The 6,049-nt window shown below is 33.9% G+C and overlaps 1 long non-coding RNA gene across 3 annotated transcripts; it reads left to right on the top strand.

The window, feature by feature from the left end:
- Positions 1-262: 262 nt before the first annotated feature.
- On the top strand, positions 263-6,049 carry LOC121228795 (uncharacterized). 3 transcript variants are annotated; one of them, XR_005926380.1, is made up of 5 exons: positions 263-556; positions 791-990; positions 1,131-1,184; positions 1,267-1,628; positions 2,261-6,049. It is a non-coding gene; the product is annotated as an uncharacterized lncRNA (long non-coding RNA). The 3 variants fall into 3 exon arrangements; XR_005926374.1 differs by having other exon boundaries at positions 264-556; positions 1,267-6,049; XR_005926386.1 differs by having other exon boundaries at positions 267-556; positions 743-990; positions 1,267-6,049.

A 6,049-nucleotide genomic window follows, 5' to 3' on the forward strand; every position in this document is an offset into this window, starting at 1 on the left:
TATATTGGTCTGAAAAGGTTTTATAAAAAAACTAAAAATTAACTAACTAATTTAACTAAGAAAAAATTATAAGTAAAAATATTTCAATACACGATTTCTAAAACATGAGTTTTTTTTTAAACTATTCCAGATTGGGCTCATATTAAAAAATAAACCAAACTACAAAGTCTAAATACAAGCTTATTATCCTAACCGGCGCACTAATTCAGTAGGCCCCTAAATAATTCAAAATTATTATAAAACTGATCCTAAAGAATTCAAATGGCCAGAAAAAAATCTAGATAATATAATAGAATAGTCTAGAATAGCATTTATTGCACCGAACCAATGCCCAATCAGGTTCTCTAAAATCTATCATCCCATTAGTCCATCATTTCATTTCTTTTTTGACGATTTCACTCCATCAGAAAGCTTTTTCCTCTCAGAACGTTTCATTTTCTTTTGTTTTAAAGCTTCATTTTCTTCTTTCTGCTCCATTGAGAAACTCCCTAATCTAGTTAGGCTCCCATTCGCGTCTCATCTGTTCTTCAGCGTACTCAGGGACTGTCCTTTCCAGGTATATTTCTTCCTTTCTTCTTAGAGTTACTGTTGCCAGAATGTGTGCAAGAGTATTAACAGATCTCAATATGTGCTTGAATGTGATATTAATGGGTTCCTTTATTTGCTGTTTGATATCATATATATATGCTCCTATCAATGACCGATCTTGACCTTCTGTGTTGTATTTCTTTATTATTGTGAGTGAGTCTCCTTCGACTATGATTGACTGCCATCCCTTTTCGATTCCAAGTTGTACCGCTTTCCAACAGGCTATGGCTTCAGCAGCAAATGCAGAGGCAATACCTTGGTGGATTTCTAAGTAGGATAGAAGAACTGTCCCATCTGCATCTCGAGCCACGATACCCGAAGCCAAACAATTTTGACCTTCATTATAGGCACCATCGAAGTTAATCTTTATGAACTCGCCAGTTGGGTGTCTCCATCTACTAGGTTCTGTTGTTTTTGCTAACTTTCTTTTTTTGAAAACATTAAGTTCATTGATGAAACTATTGATTAACTTTGCAATGTCCTTCCCAGTACTAACTGTTTTCTCATGTATTCGTTTATTTCGGTCTCCCCATATGGCCCAGAGTGCGCAGCAGAAGAGGCAGCATTGACAAGGGGTTAGCTGATTAAACACCCAGGTAAGCCACTGTACAAAGTCCATGTTTTGTATTCTTACAATATGCTGTAATGACAACGCTGTCCATGCTTCCACTGTAACAGGGCATTCTCGAAATAAGTGGTCCATGGTTTCAGCGCTTGCACCACACCTGGGACAAATTGTATCGGTTGCTAGCTTCCTGTACTGCATATTTACTTTCGTAGGTAGATAATTCTATGAGAATCTCCAGATTGTAATCTTTATTTTTGTTGGTAAATGCAAAGTCCAAAGCTTTTTGTAAAAATTCCTGTAGATGGTTTGTAAAGCATAAGCTTTAGGGTTTTCATCAGAACTCTGTAATAGTTTATAGGCACTTCGGACCGAGAATCCACTCGACGATTCACTCCCCCAGATAAGGAAGTCATCATGAGGTGTTCGTGCCAAGGGGATCCGGAGAATTCTTTCAGCGTCTTCTTCTGCGAAGGTATCCTTTATCAACTCCTTTTTCCACAATCTATTACTATCAATCAGCTCATTAACTTTAACATTACGCATATAATTAATCGTAGTAGATAATCTGAAATTAACTGTATTTGGAATCCACGCATCACCATTGATCGATATATTCAGACCCGTACCAACCCTCCAGCATAGCCCCTTTGTCAATGTAGCTTTCGCTGCCCATATACTTTTCCACATATAAGAACCAGAATTACTTAAACGAGATTCTAAAAAATGATCATTCGAAAAATACTTGGCTTTAAATACTTGCGTAACAATAGCATTCTGATTATTTATAATCCTCTATCCTTGCTTGGCTAATAAAGAAATGTTAAATTGGGCCATATTTCTAAAACCCATACCACCCTCCTCTTTCGAGCTGCACATGACCTTCCATAGGCACAAGTGAATTCCTTTTCTTCCTTGGCCTTTGTGCCACCAGAATTGAGCAAAAGTATTTTCAAACTCTCCGCATAGTGATTTTGGTAAGAGAAAGCATGTCATCGCATAAGTTGGAATTGCTTGAAGTACTGATTTTATGAAAACCTCTTTCCCCTCTTAAGATAGCAATTGTGCACTCCAGTTTTCAATTTTCTGTTTAATTCTATTTTTCAGGTTTTGAAAAGATTCCTTCTTTCGTTTTCCTACCATATTTGGAAGGCCTAAATGTTTTTCCATGTTTGTTGATTGTCTCACTCCCATTTCATTGGAGATGTTTCTTTGATTCCTGCTGTTATATTAGAGTTGAAGAAAATCATGGATTTAATAAAGTTCATATATTGGCCGGAACAATTCTCATACTCCTTCAAAATATTTTTTAAGGTCTCTGTTCCTTTCTTTGTAGCTTCGCGCAAATAATAAGTGTGAAATCATCAGACCTCTTTAGCTAGCCTTCACTCCTTTTAGCTCGCCCTCTCTTATTGTCAGCCTGGTTAGGGATGAAAGTCCCTCACTACAAATCAGAAAAAGAAAGGGACTAAGTGGATCACCATGTCTGAGTCCTCCAGTAGGTTTGAAAACCCTGCCTCTACTTCTATCATAGGCTTTACTCATGTCTAGTTTCACTGCCATAAATCCCTTTTTTCCGTTCTCTTTTGACGTAAAGTATGTAGAATTTCATAGGCTATTAGCACATTATCAGATATTAGCCTTCCCGGAATAAACGCACTTTGAGCACTGTCAATATATTTTTCCATAAATACTTGAAGACGATTAGGAATTGTTCTAAAACATGAGTTTTAATCAATATGACATAAATGTGTTAGATTAATTGTATTCTTTAACCTAGAATGATTAAAGTTGTAATAAAGTGCAAGTGTATACAATCACAACAAGTAATAAAGTGACAAGTAATGTCAAGTTATTGTACCCACCGGGATTGTGCAAGAAAATATTTATGAAATGCAAAATTAAACAATTTGGTGTTGGAAAATATATTGATTTGAAGAGGTTTTATAAAAACTAAAAATTAACTAAGTAATTTAACTAAGAAAAAATTAAAAGCAAAAATATTTCATTTTTAAAACATGAGTTTTAATCAATATGACATAAATGTGTTAGATTAATTGTATTATTTAACCTAGAATAATTAAAGTTGTGTTCATGTTGTTACGAATAATTTCACGGCAACTCGATAATTTGCTAACTAATACACATACTTACCTACTAAAACCCAATAACCTCTTGACCATATCGTTATGTAAATTCAAATGGTTAATCAAATTTTAATAAGAAAATAAAAGATTAAGTGAAGCAACAATATATCTCTATATTGAAACAATTTAATCACAATAATCTTGCAAGTTACGCAAGGCTAATGTATTGTTTAATATCGTTGTTAATTTAACCCTTAGCTACTTTAGAAGATTAAACATGCACCAATTAAATATTGTGTTAATTAATTACAATTTCAATTCATTTAAATAATTAATTCAATTGTTACCTTACAATTAAAATGCAAGCATAACATAAGTATGGTTTTATTTAATTGAACAATTTACTATGACATAATAACAACACCAAACACATTTTTCATAATTTAAGCAGATAGAATGCAATTAATCTAACACGAAAGGAATTTAAGTCATTTTAATTAATTGAAGAACAATATCAAAAATATTCATATTCATGATCAAAACAAAATTAAAACAAAGATTAAGAGAAGGGAACTAGAAGAACAAATCTCGGTGGTTTTCCAAAGCCAGACTAGTACGTTCCTCTCTTCTCTGCTTGTTCTACTGGTTCAGTGCCTTCACGAACACTCGATTGCTGCTACTCCAAGATGCATGCAAGCTCTTTTTCAAGAGGGGAAATCGACAAGGGAAGAAGGGAATTGAAAGGCAACTAGAAGGGAGAAAGGCAGAAAATGTGTGAGAGAGAGAGATGTGTGAAATGAGGATAAGAAATGGAGTGAAGGGGTTTATAGTGGGAGATGACTGCTAAAATTAGCTAAAAATAGTAGCCAGCCCCCCTTCCCATGGTCGGCCATGCTAGGTGGTAGGTTTGATTGAATCAAACTTGTTATTTTTAGCTTGTGGCTAAAAATAGAAAGCATGAAAATAGGAGGGGTTGGAAAAAAATAACCGGCCATGTTCTTAGGTCGCTTGGTACAAAAATTGCCTTAACAGTTAAAGCTTTTCAAGGTGCTTATTGAGTCTATTTTTACCCTTTGTGCAAAAATTGTCGAAAATAAATCAAATTTGTGTCAATTCAATATAAAAATAAATAAATTTTAATATGTTCTTAATTTGAGTGGAATTTAATTATTTTATAATTAAAGTATAAATTTTGAAAAAAATTACTACAAAACTGCATGAATTAAAGCTAAAACAGAGCTGAAAAAGTCCATATATTTTTGTGTTTCTAGAAAGCCAACATTGTTCATTAACCTTTAGTACCTATATTTGAGCCAGAAACCACTTCTTGATGAACCTTCATACAAAACCCGAAGCCAAAATGTTAATTGTACTGATCATTTTTCTTTGGTTCTTGAATTGTACGAATTTAGACGTGGAGCCATACATATTGAAGGATAAGTAGAGACATAATGGTGGTTTTGAAAAATCATAGTGAAATAAAGAAGACATTTTGTGATATAGTAATTATAGGTTAAGCAAAAGTGTGCTAAAAAAGAAAAATTTAGAAAAAGACAAAATAGGATGAAAAAGAGCTAAATCAAGCAAAAAGTATTGTGAGTGAGAAAATAGTGAAAAAGAGATAGTGACTCAAAAACAAAAGGTCACCAAAATAAATAAAAAAAACTCAGTCAGTAGTGCACCAAAACTTGTTAAGTTGAATGTAGTTGCTCAAGAAATAAGGAAGGTGAGAGAATGGAAAAGGCTGTGAATGGGAAAAGGGATGTTAGAAGAGGTGAATAGGGAACAATACGATGTGCCAAACTAATTTTGTGTTTGAAACCATTTTGATGTGCCTTGTTTTTGAATTTCGTACCAACCTTAAGTCTCAAAACATTACAAGTTGAAAAGTCCTATGTGACTTAGGTAAATCTATTTGTGGATGGATATTGCATTAAGCGATCGCAATAATAGTTGTATGTCTTCTGCTAGTATAATTGAAATCCTATGTGATTTTCTTGATGGATTAATATATTTGATAATATTTTTTCTTATATGCTTTATAATATACTGAACTTAGGTGTTGAAGTTGATAGTGGTAAGTCATTTACATATCATGTAGGAATTATTTGTATTTACAATTACCCATATCTGCTTCGCTCCTAAGTTAATCTTTGTATCATACTTGCTCAAGTCATTTACTTTATATTTTCCTTTTTATGTTTTCTTTCTTGAGGACAAGCAATGAATTAAGTGTGGGAGAGTTTGATCTGCTGCAATTCCTTGTAGCAGATTAAACTACTTTCTATACTTAACAAGCTCGTAGGAAAGTAATTTCGTTCTGTTTTTGTTTAGTTTTCACTTTTAGTACTTAGGCAAAAAAAAAAAGCAAATTCGGTGATTTATATGACCTTGTGGGCCAAGGTAGGCCTAAAGGTAGTCTAATATATTTCTTGAGTGTGTAGGACATTATTCGAAGGCACAAAGATAGTGGACTTCCCGCGATGTTGCAACACAGAGCTTGGATGTCGCAACATAGCAAGAAGAGTACCTAAAGAGCAATTTGCCATCAATGTCGTGACACAGTTTTGAAAATACACCTAACTAGTAAACTATCATCAGTGTCGTGACACAGGCTAGAGGGTGTCACGACATCGGTGTGACAAGGTCACTTAATGGACCAAGGGTGTTTCTGTCTGCACAATGAACTTTAACGAGAAATAGTCAGTCATTTTAGGTGAACGACCAGTTTCCAAACCTAGGCTTATAAATAGAATTGCTTTGAACAATTTAGAGGACAATTTTTACTTGGTTTTAATTTTACTTTCAA

This window comes from Gossypium hirsutum, chromosome A01 (genome assembly GCF_007990345.1).
Source record: "Gossypium hirsutum isolate 1008001.06 chromosome A01, Gossypium_hirsutum_v2.1, whole genome shotgun sequence".
Classification (NCBI taxonomy): domain Eukaryota; kingdom Viridiplantae; phylum Streptophyta; class Magnoliopsida; order Malvales; family Malvaceae; genus Gossypium; species Gossypium hirsutum.